We start from the raw sequence: 12,435 nt of genomic DNA on the forward strand, positions 1-12,435 counted from the left end.
GCACTGAGCAGGGAAAACTGACTGGAAATGTGTTTCTTTAGGAGCAGCTGACAATGCTGTAATAAATCAACGGTATTCAAAGCCATTTAAAGTACCTCTGAGTAGAGGCCATGTTTTAGTCTGTGCAATGTCAGGCTGCTTTGTATATAATTAATTTTATATTTTCATATAAACCAATGTGTGTGTGTGTGTTTTACAGTAGTCGCATGAAACAAAATCGTAGTCTGGAAAACAATACGATGCAATATTGTCGGGTGGGTTGAATTCATACAAAAGATATGGAAATCTGTAGCAAATAGTAAACCTGTTACAAAACTTGAAAGACGCAGTTTAAAGAGTTTACAGTTAATCGTTTTAAATAATATTTAGAAATAAATAAAGTGCCAACTATGCGTTTAAATAAAAACAAATTTTCAGACTTCAGTTAGGTCGAAACGTGGCATGCTGTCTCTTTAAAAACAAAAGCCTGTTACATCACCCGTTTGGAGAAAGGGAGTTGAAATTGCGCATGCGCATTGCTTTTCTTGTCTGAAATCGCAGCAGTTTGATACGAGGAGAACGCAGCCGTATATAGTTGCTGAGGGCCGAAACAAAAAGGGGGACAAAATCGTTAAAATTCGTGTTTCCAGGCTGCTGTACATACCTTCATTCTTCAACCGAGCGTCTAAACTGGGGAAATGGCGTCTAAAACCCGGCTTCTGAGTTGATTTGAGTGAGGTTTCGAGCCGTTGTTTTTAGGGAGGGTGATAGCAGTATTGAACGAGAGTATTTATCACCAGAAATAAGAGAGAGTTATATCCCGTTGGCTTCTGTCTGGATCAAGTGAATGATTTGTAAGCGAGCAAAAGGTGTTCTGTAATTTGCCAAGGTAAGCTACTCGCTGTTTTTTTGTTGTTGTTTTTTTTTTTTCTAATGAAAGCTGACCTGAACAAACAGCAATGATTACACAGCAGGTACAGTGTGTGGTATTAGTTATACTGCGGGCGGGGTATCGCTGTTGTGGTTTGCACAGCGCGGATGGAGATCAGAGCTGTACATAAAATACTAGTTGCTGTTTTTAAATATATAAATCCAGTCAATCGTTGACATGTAAACACACTGTGATCGGCTTAGCAACGCTGCAGTTTTTGAAAATCCGAGTTTTAAAATAATACAAATCATGCAAGCGGTTTTAACAAAGCATCATTCTTACACAGACACCAGTAATTCCGCATGCCTGTTTATTTGAATGATATATTTACACCCACTGACCCTGTAGAACGGGCATTCACTCACACCCTGTAACGATAACAACAGCAATGTGCAATCTGGTGCAAATTCTTGATGTGATCATATGTTACCCGTAACGTTTGTTTTGAGACAAAGCTGCGCAGTGTGTAAGTATTGTTTTCTGTGAGTATTAGCGTCCAGCTATTTTTGAAGTTACTTTTTTTATTTTTTTTACCGTGTGTTTGAAAGTGGTGAGACCAGGCCCAGAGCTGTTGGTTTGTACAGCTGCATTTGAGCATTGCTTGTGTTTATTTCAATGAATCCGTGCACCTGTGTCCTGCAGTACTTGAGATGCGCAGACTGTACTCCTTTGAGAGCAGACCCACTTTTCTTGAATTCAGTGTTTTGCTTTCAGATATCAGTCATCCAGTTTGACTATTTACACGGACAATGTAAAAGGTAAAGGTTTGGTCTCCATCTACTATTTATTCTTTCATTTATTCATTATATGGCTCCCTGTGCATTTTAGAACTGATTTATAAAATGTTGCTTTTAACTTGGAAAGCCCTAAATGGATTGGCCCCCCGAGTTATTTCCAGGAGTTGCAGAGCCCTGACAATCCAAGTCGTACTCCAAGATAACAGGATGTGGGGCTGTTGATTTCCTGAGAGTGAATAAAGATGTGCGGGAGGGAGGGCCTTCTCTTCAAAGCCCCAACGTTGTGGAATGCTCCACCATCTTCAGTCAAAATAGCAGGGAATCTATGGAGTGAGATTACTGTCAAATACGAGAGCGCAGAATCACAATGTGTAACTGTGAAATGGAAAAAATACAACCTCTCAAAAAAATCGCTTTTGGTTTTATTTTACCCTTATGGTTCTGTTCCGCTTACAGATCTTTTCTCTGCTTGCTCTCAGATTTTGACAGTAGTTTGTCGCTCCAAAAAATCTGCAGATGTGTAGCTCAGGCAGCCTAGATGATTGTCGGCACGATCGATGAGCACTTCAACTCAAACATGGCAGAAAACCAAGTACCTGCTGCTTCACAGCCTGAGGTACAATTGGATTCGATCATTTTATATGGTTTATGTGTTCCGTAAGTGTGCATAACGGCATTCAGTTTTAGTTTTGACACTTGTACGTCCCTAGGTGCAAAAAGTATTGTTAAGTAATTACTGGTCAATTACCTGCATGCAGAAAGTGTGGTAAGGTCTGTGCTAGTGGTAGTTGGCTCCAAAAAAATTCTGGTATTTCAATGTAGTCGTAAACATTTTACTGAACCACATTTTTTAACATTGTCGGAAAGTCGAAGTGATACACAAACATAATCACCTGAAATAACAAAAATCGGGAGCACACATTCCCCCTTAAATCCTGGTACAATCAATCAATTCAGGATTCCATCAGTGAAAATAAAATGTCTAATAGACAGGGAGTAACAGGTAGGTGTGTTCCTCCCAGGAAACAAGATACAATATCAAGATACAATACAAAAACAATTACAATATCAACACAAGTGATGAACTATGATGTAACTGTTTCAAAAGAGTGCTTGTGACTGGTATAGTCCTTGTTTTTACTGAAAATAAGCTATTTTTTAGCATGTCAGGCTCTGGGGTAACATTTATTTAAAAAGTGAAGTTGTATCTTTGTATTCTAACCATTAATCTTGTATAAATATATTTCTAAAATATGCTATCATTCCCGCCATTCTCTGTTATTCATTGCACACCTTTCCCCCCATCCCCACTAGTGCAATGAATCACAAAATCTGTAAGTCAGTCGAGGAAGAGTTGTTATAGGTATGCTATAGACCGCCAAATTCAGGCACCAAATAAAATAATCTGTTATACAGTGACCTTAGAAATGCGTGTAGCAAAAGAGAAGCCATATTAATGGGGGATTTCAACTTCCCCCATATAAAATGGGAAAACCCGGTGGGGAGCACGACAGACAAAATTGAAATGGTGGAAAAGACAAATGACTGCTTCCTAACGCAATTTGTCAAGGCACCGACTAGAGGGGAGGCATACCTTGATTTATTCTTTTCAAATAACAAAGACAGAATAACTAAAACAGAGGTCAGGTTTACAATTTTATTAAGGCAAACTATGAAGGGATGAAACAGACTAACAGAAGTAGATTGGAGTAAAATAGAGAAAACATCAATGGGAAAAAGGGTGACTGTTTTTTAAAAATGTAGTACTAGAGGCACATCCCAAAAATAGACAAATCTAAATCTAAAACAAAATGGCCAAAATGGTTAAATAGATCGATATTGAGAGAAAAAAGGCACTTTACAGAGTGAGGCTGTGTGGTCCGGTGGTTAAAGACAAGGGTTTGTAACCAGGAGGTCCCCTGGTTACAAATGCTAACTTTTTTTAGGCACATAAAATTTAGGGGCACTCAAAAATATACAATTTTGCTCAAATGTGTTATTGAAGATTCCTTCCTTTCTTACATAGCATTTGTGCAGTTCAATACTTGGCTGACGTTTCTAGATGTATGCCTCTCTGGACATTGCGTACCATGTTGAAGCACTATGTTTAATATATTTTCATGTTTGAACTTCTGGCTCCCTGTTAAGAATATAGCCTTGCCTGCCATCAGTTCCCCTGCATTCTGACAAAATGTGCAAAACATGGATTTTTTTTAGGATTGTCAAACTTAAGCCAGGGACAATCTTTTCGCCACTGTTGGTTGAACTTGTATGTTCTTTTGCTACTTACAACTGTGAACACGCTGTAACTAACATAGCCCTTCTCCAAGTTCCCTGTTAGCTTTCATCTTCTGACATACCTTCATTGCTCGTTTCTTTTAAAGGTGTCGACATATCTGAATTTTGTTCATCGCGGTTTTCTTTTGAAACCTCTCCAATCACATGAAATTAATTTGTTACTTTCCTCATCTTGGTTTCACAAGTTTTCAAACTGTCTGGAAACGAGTAGCCGTCGCACTGATAAATCAATGAAATTGGCAGGTATGGGATTTGTAGTTTTTAATGGTGATTAACAGTGGGCAGTGGACACCAATGAACACAATTCCCAGAGTACATTACTATTGAGCTATGAGCTTAGATCCGACTGGTCATTTTTTTTTGTTTGTTTTATACTTTCAGCTGAAAAAAAATCACGTTTACTTTTTATAGTCAACCTTTAGGAGTTTCTAGTCGCACACGTGCGCCTAAATTAAAACATTTTTTTAGTTTCATATGCAGAAACTGTTGGGATATTTTCAGCTGTGCTACTTGACAATGCAGAAGGCTCTCTTGTTCTGATTTGTCCCGAGATCGCAATCCACGTATTGGCCACCACTGATCTAGGCAATAAAAATGTTCATTATAAATATCATATGGGAGATAGTGAAAATGAAGAAGGGAACTATGAAAAAGACCTAGGAGTTTATGTTGACTCAGAAATGTCTTCATCTAGACAATGTGGGGAAGCTACAAAAAAGGCCAACAAGATGCTTGGATATATCGTGAAAAGTGTTTAAAATTAAAAATTAAGGGAAGTAATGTTAAAACTTCACAATGCATTAGTAAGACCTCATGTAGAATATTGTGTTCAATTCTGGTCACCTCGTTACAAAAAGGATATTGCTGCTGTAGAAAGAGTGCAAAAAAGAGCAACCAGAATTATCCCGGGTTTAAAAGGCATGTCGTATGCAGGCAGGCTTAAATAATTTAATCTGTTCAGTCTTGAACAAAGAAGACTACGCGGTTCAAGCATTCAAAATTTTAAAAGGTATTGACAATGTCAGCCCAAGGGACTTTTTCAAACTGAAAAAAGAAACAAGGACCAGGGGGTCACAAATGGCCGCCTTTAATTTGTAAACGTTCTTATGTTGTTTAGTTTCAGGTGTTGTTTATCTTGGGTGTAATAAGAGGCATGCATGTTGATGCACTGTATTGTTTAAAAAAAAAAAATTATATATATATATATATATTGTAATGACCCGTGCAGCAGACAGAGACGTTGCCAGGTGCATTGAATAACCAATTACAATCGCTACAGATAGATAGATATATAGATATATATCTAAAATAAAATACGACTGTAATCCTGCACACTGGTAGGATAATGAATTTGCCAGATGTATGGAAGGTTTTGTGGCACGACTGCCATTGCCCTCTGTTGGTTATTCTGCATCTCCCACCCTAGCCCATTGCCCCCCTGTTTCAAATATGTCAGACCCCAACCCCCTCTTCCTCAGTGATGGCAGTCTCTCATTCCTCCTCTTCCTCAGTGATATCAGCTCCCCATCACCCAAAGCGGAGCAAACATTCAGCTGCTGGGAAAAATGTATGGATGACTATGTAACCTATTAATTGCAGGTTGGTGTATTATATGAAATGTGTACAGTATATTGTTATTATTAATTTATTTGGCTGATGCTTTTATCCAAAGCATTTTTTTTTTTTTTGCAGTTCTGCTCCAGTAGCTAAACAGATGAGTGTTTCATGCATATTACGTGTTAGAGGTCAATACAATTACTGTTCAAATACAACTGTGGATTGCATTGGGTTTATGTCACACATATAGTACATGTCTTACATACATATTACATGTCGTGGCACGTTACTATCCAATAACATACATAATGTGGCTCTATACTTCTCTCTATCTTGTCAGCATTTACAATTACATGTACCGTAAAAAACATTGTATAAGTCGATTTTCAAGGCATTTCTGCAGGGCCCTTTAAAGGGGGAGCGACTAATACACCGGTGCGACATGTGCGGAGTGTCTAACATTAAACCACTGTACTGTACCAGTGCCACAATGGGATTACTACACACAGCCACGGTTATGGCTCCCACAAACTTAACTGCCAACAGCCAGATTATTTATTTATTTATTTATTTATTTATTTATTTATTTATTTATTAATTAAGAAAGTTTACAAACGAGAGGAGGCCATTTAGCCCATCTTGCTCGTTTGGTTGTTAGTAGCTTATTGATCCCAGAATCTCATCAAGCAGCTTCTTGAAGGATCCCAGGGTGTCAGCTTCAACAACATTACTGGGGAGTTGGTTCCAGACTCTCCAGTAATTAAAACTCTTAATTAGAACCACTGTTCTAATTAAAAGTTTTAATTTGTTTCTCTCAGTATCCTAAGTCACTTTGAATGTTAAACGTAAGCGTTCAGACTCTTTTTAGACTCAAATTGTCACACCTCTCTATACTGCGTGTCTGTTAACACAAGTTGTCTCTCTTTATGAATTTCCTAATTCCCACCCTCCCAAGTCACTGATTTGTCAACATTCAGACTAAACCTACCCATGGGATCTGTACCAAACAGCTATTGGTTAGAAAGCAGAGTAATATTAAGTTTGAGCTTGTTGTAACTGCAATGCTATTTGAGACTCATGTTGCAGAATAGGGGGAGAAGTCAGCGAAGCACCTGGCTCCAATTTGTTTTAATGGGGTCCTGCAGAAAGGCTGGGGAAACCCCATAGTGAGGACTGCTGTGGTGAAAGCTGCGTACAGCTGTGAGGAGACCTGTCTGGTTGGAATCAGCCAGAAACACAATCCAGGCATAGTTTTTGCAGATTGGTGTAGACTGTAGATGGAACCGCATGCAGCCCCAGTTTGGTACTGGGAACGAGATGAGATTTAGTTTTACACACTGGTTTCTTGGTGCAGATGTGAATTTGGCAACATGTCTAAAGAATCTAGGGACCAACTTTGGCAATGTCAGTAAAACTAACATTGAGAATTACCAGAACAGTGCACATTAAATAAGCTATACAGAATGGAGCTACTGTTAAAAAGATCTGCGAAATTCACTGTTAAATTGTATCAACAAACCTATTAAATAGCCTTCTAAAGGAATTCAGTGGCTGGTAAGTCCGGGTTTAGTTCAAACGTGTTTTGGGCCCTGTCCACACGACATAACTGAGAACCGTAAGCTCTTCTAATTATTCCAGCGCAAAGCAGCCACACTGAAGTACCTCATGTTTAGTCAGTAATGTGTACAAAGGTCCTGTCTACACTATGCCTTTAAACCGTATTAGTTGCCTTTAACCGGCTTAAAAGTGGCAAATATGGTTTACATCCACACTACACAGAGTTTAATACCGTACTCAAGACCACCTCGGGCTAGTCTCGAGTCTGGTTCCAATTGGATCACATCAGGTAGTGCGGTTTATCAGAAGTGTGGACGCTGTATAATACTGAACTACATTTTTTGTGTATCCTGTAATATCCCAAAATGTTTTCTGATATGTTTGGTGAAATACTCATAGCAGGCGCCTGAAGGACTTGCTATCACTGTACACTCCACAATCGGTATTCATTTTTATGCTTTAAAAAAAAAAAAAAAAAAAAAAAAAAAAGAAGTCAGGACATCTCTTGTTAAACTAGTGCGGAAAATAACAAAAGCACATCGTTAAATTAGGCGACTGCAAAAATGAAATGCAAGTTAAAAATAGGATCGGGGATGAACGTAATTTGTCAGCTCTGCTTGAAATAAAATGAAGGGGACCAGAATTAGGCTCATGCAAGAAATGAAGATTGTTTTGTAACTAACAGCCTTTTTCTGAGTTTAATTATGAAAACCGAATCAGATCAGTTTGTTTAAAGGGACATCACCTGATTAAAAATAAAACCTGAAAACTTCAAGCCCGACTCGTGTGTTCGTATTTACATTTTCTAAAATACTTGTTTAATTTCTTTTTAGCGATATGGACCTCTATTAATATGAAGCTGTAACCAAACTATTTGAATGTTTGTACGCATTAAGCCTGACTAAACATGAAACGGTACTCTAGTGTGGACGCTTTGACCTGGAGTAATTAAGATGTTTTTGGATGTGGTTCTCGAGATCAGTTATGTAGTGTGGACAGGGCCTAACACTATTAAAATAGTTCGGTTACAGTTCCTAGCAGCGCAATGGACTGTGGAAATGAATACGATAGTATCCCACCATGCACTGTATTTTGTTTTAAAATAATGTGTTATGCTTCATATTAATTGAGGTGCAAATTTAGTATTTGCTGTCCAATAGAACCAAGCTTTCACAGCAAATCAAAATGAAAAATGGTCCTTGCATGGAGCGCACGTGCTAAGAGCGCAGATTGCTGGCACAGTCCTATTGAAATTGATATTCCAGTACCAGGGTTCTCCCTCAGCTCCACCTCAGGAAAGCCTAGCTATCGATAGCAGGTGTGGCTGAAAGTACAGTAATTGTGCTCATTCACCAGAGTCTCATTAGCTTACATTAGCCCCACCTGTATGGAGCTGTTGGAAGAAAACAAGAGGAGTGCATTCACAGAATGAAATCAGAAAACAAGAGGAGTGCATTCACAGAATGAAATCAGAAAACAAGAGGAGTGCATTCACAGAATGAAATCAGAAAACAAGAGGAGTGCATTCACAGAATGAAATCAGAAAACGAGGAGTGCATTCACAGAATGAAATCGGAAAACAAGAGTCCGGTTATCTGAACGTGTATCAACCGATTTACCATTAAAACAGACTCATTTTTGTACTGGATTTTTTTGTCTGTTTTTACTTTATTTATTTATTTACAGTATGACTGCAATGAATTATGGACTGAAGCCTAAACTTGAATCAAAGCACTATACAATCAATCAGTCAATAAATCATCAATCAAAACCTTTATTTATCCAGATGAGTCAATTCAGAGCAAATTCTGAAATATAAATCAATCATTCCTTTTAAGGACATAAGAAAGTTTACAAATGAGAGGAGGCCATTCAGCCCATCTTGTTCGTTTGGTTGTTAGTAGCTTATTGATCCCAGAATCTCATCAAGCAGCTTGAAGGATCCCAGGGTGTCAGCTTCAACAAGATTACTGGGGAGTTGGTTCCAGACTCTCACAATTCTCTGTGTAAAAAAGTGCCTCCTATTTTCTGTTCTGAATGCCGCTTTATCTAATCTCCATTTGTGACCCCTGGTCCTTGTTTCTTTTTTCAGGTCGAAAAAGTCCCCTGGGTTGACATTGTCTATACCTTTTAGAATTTTGAATGCTTGAATCAGATCACTGCGTAGTCTTCTTTGTTCAAGACTGAATATATTCCATTCTTTTAGCCTGTCTGCATACGACATGCCTTTTAAACCCAGGATAATTCTGGTTGCTCTTCTTTGTACTCTTTCTAGAGCAGCAATATTCTTTTTGTAGTGAGGTGACCAGAACTGAACACAATATTCTGGATGGGGTCTTACTAATGCATTGTAAAGTTTTAACATTACTTCTCTTGATTTAAATTCAACACTTCTCACAATATATCCGAGCATCTTTTTGGCCTTTTTTATAGCTCCTCTAATCAGTACTTTCTGTTTTCTAGATGTTAACCACTCCCTAATCCATGTGCATGCATTTCCTTGAACCCCTACTGCATTCAGTTTGAGAATTAATCTTTTATGCAGGACTTTGTCAAAAGCTTTCTGGAAATCTAAATAAACCATGTCGTATGCTTTGCAATTAGCCATTGTTGATGTTGCATCCTCCAAAAAATCAAGCAGGTTAGTTAGACACGATCTCCCTTTCCTAAAACCATGCTGACTGTCTCCCAGGATATTGTTACCATATAGGTAAATTTCCATTTTGGATCTTATTATAGTTTCCATTAGTTTACATATAATAGAAGTCAGGCTTATTGGTCTGTAGTTACCTGGTTCAGTTTTGTCTCCCTTTTTGTGGATTGGTATTACGTTTGCTATTTTCCAGTCTGTCGGTACAACCCCTATGTCAAGAGACTGTTGCATGATCTTGGTTAGCGGTTTAGCTTCTTTCATTTCTGAATACTATTGGGAGGATCTCATCCGGCCCAGGGGATTGGTTTGTTTTAAGAGCTCCTAGTCCCTAGACACTTCTGCCTCGTTATGCTAAAGTTATTTAAATATTTTTTTTAATTGATCTATTAAACCATTTTGACCATTTTGTTTTAGATTTAGATTTGTCTACTTTTGGGATGTAATTGTTTTGTGCCTCTAGTACTACATTTTTAAAAAAACAGCCATCCTTTTTCTGTGGATGTTTTCTCTATTTTCTCCAATCTACTTCTGTTTAGTCTCTGTTTCATACCTTCATAATTTGCTTTTCTAAAATTGTAAATCTTAGCTTTAGTCATTACTTTTGGGGTTTTAAAAATCACTTCAAATGAGACCATGTTGTGGTTTGAGTTTGCCAATGGTTCTCTGACCTCTGTTTTAGTTATTCTGACTTTGTTATTTGAAAAGACTGAATCAAGGAATGCCTTCCCTCTAGTCAGTGCCTTGACAAATTGCGTTAGGAAGCAGTCATTTGTCATTTCCACCATTTCAGCTTCATCTGTTGTGCTCCATACTGGGTTTTCCCATTTTATATGGGGGAAGTTGAAATCCCCCATTAGTATGGCTTCTCCTTTTCTACACACATTTCTAATGTCATTGTATAACAGATTATTTTGCTCAGCATCTTAATTTGGCAGTCTATAGCATGCGCCTATTATTATGCCCTTTGAATTTGTGTCCATTATTCTGATCCATATTGATTCTGCGTTGTTTTCTTTGTCCTGATTTAACACCTGGGCTTCAAGACTATTTCTTATGTATAGCGCTACCCCTCCGCCTCTTCTGTCCTGCCTGTCTTTCCTATATAGTGTGTACCCACTAATATTATATTCGTCTCCATCACTCTCAGACAACCAAGTTTCTGTAACACCTATCACATCGTAGTTACTTGTTAGTGCTGTAGCTTCAAGTTCTAACATTTTGTTTCTGAGATTTCTAGCATTAAGATAAATACATTTAATAGTTGTCTTACCTGAGTTGCTGCCCTTGTTTTGATGTGGTCTCCCTTCTGTTTTTTTGTTTTCTCCCCCCTTCCTTTCTAGTTTAAATGCTTCTGGACCTCCTGAAGGATCCTTTCTCCGAGTAGATTGGTTCCCTTTCTGTTTAAGTGCAGTCCGTCCCACCTATATAGATAGTCCTTGTTGTAGAATGTGCTCCAATGTTCAAGAAAGATGAAGCCTTCCTGTGTGCACCACGATTTCAGCCATGCATTTTGATTTTGTATTTCCAGCTGTCCATATGGTCCTTTGCAAGGTGCCGGCAGTATTTTACTTAGCAGATGCCTTTATCCAAGGCGACTTACAGAAACTAGGATGTGTGAACTATGCATCAGCTGCAAAGTCACTTACAATTACGTCTCACCCGAAAGACGGAGCACAAGGAGGTCAAGTGACTTGCTCAGGGTCACACAGTGATTCAGTGGCTGAGGTGGGATTTGAACCGGGGACCTCCTGGTTACAAGCCCTTTTCTTTAACCACTGGACAACACAACCTCCCTATCCAGTATCCCAGTATATCAGAAAATCCCAGAAAATACCACAGTTTTGGTCTTGTCTTTTAATTTCCTTCCTAGCTCTCTGAATTTGTTTTGCAGGGATCTTGGCCTGTCTCTTCCAATGTGGATGACTACTACCAGGTCGTCTCCTGTTCGTTCTAGGAGCCTGTCCACATTCTCAGTGATGTGCTTGACAGAGGCTCCTGGAAGGCAGCACACTGTTGTAGTAAGGGGGTCCAAACTGCGAACTGAACTTGCTGTGTTTCTCAATATGGAGTCCCCAACAATCATGAACTCCCTTCTTTTTGCTGCCTGGCCAGCACTGTTTATAGGGTCCTGGATGTTGTTTCTTTCATTCTCTTGATGTTGGATTTGGTCATCTAAATGTTGAAGTGGCTCAAATTTGTTGGATGTCTGGATTTCTGGCGGTTGTGTTTGACGAAGTTTCTTTTTTTCCCTGCTTCTGCCTATCTGAACCCAGCTGTTTCGACTCTCTTCCATCACCGTGGTGGCTTTCGGTCTGCTAGGGGTGCAGACTTCCATGAATTGTGGGTGTGTCAGCTCCTCAAGCTCCTGTTGCTGTCTCATTTCCTCCAGCTCCTTTTCTAGCAGGCTTAATCGCTGAAGCAAGTCCTGGATCGTGAGGCACTTCACACAAACTTGGTTGAGCTCTGTTGGGTTTTCTCGGATTTCCCACATCATGCAGGTGTCACAGATTACTGGCTTGAAGACCATTTTTTTTTGTTTTTTGTTTTTTGGAAGTTTAGTTTAGTTTCTGCAGCTGTCAACCTGCTTCTAACTGCGTTGTACTTGTCCACTCGTACTTCTCCCATGATGTCGCTTCCACGCGCTGTCGCTGGGAAGACTGCATCTGTATTATTTAGAAAACTTCTGTTTTGAAAAAGACTTCAAGTGGACACGTTTGTCATTG

The 12,435-nt window shown here is 38.9% G+C and overlaps 1 protein-coding gene across 3 annotated transcripts in view; it reads left to right on the forward strand.

Annotated features, from left to right (window-relative positions):
* Positions 1-472: 472 nt before the first annotated feature.
* Positions 473-12,435, forward strand: part of LOC117433101 (transmembrane protein 184B-like) — a 60,482-nt gene continuing 48,519 nt past the window's right edge. For all 3 annotated transcript variants that reach the window (XM_059016791.1, XM_059016790.1, XM_059016792.1), the window contains exon 1: positions 473-868. The gene's annotated coding sequence lies outside the window, so the exon portion shown is untranslated. The remainder of the gene's footprint in view (positions 869-12,435) is intronic.

This window comes from Acipenser ruthenus, chromosome 53 (assembly GCF_902713425.1).
Source record: "Acipenser ruthenus chromosome 53, fAciRut3.2 maternal haplotype, whole genome shotgun sequence".
NCBI classification, from domain to species: Eukaryota; Metazoa; Chordata; class Actinopteri; order Acipenseriformes; family Acipenseridae; genus Acipenser; species Acipenser ruthenus.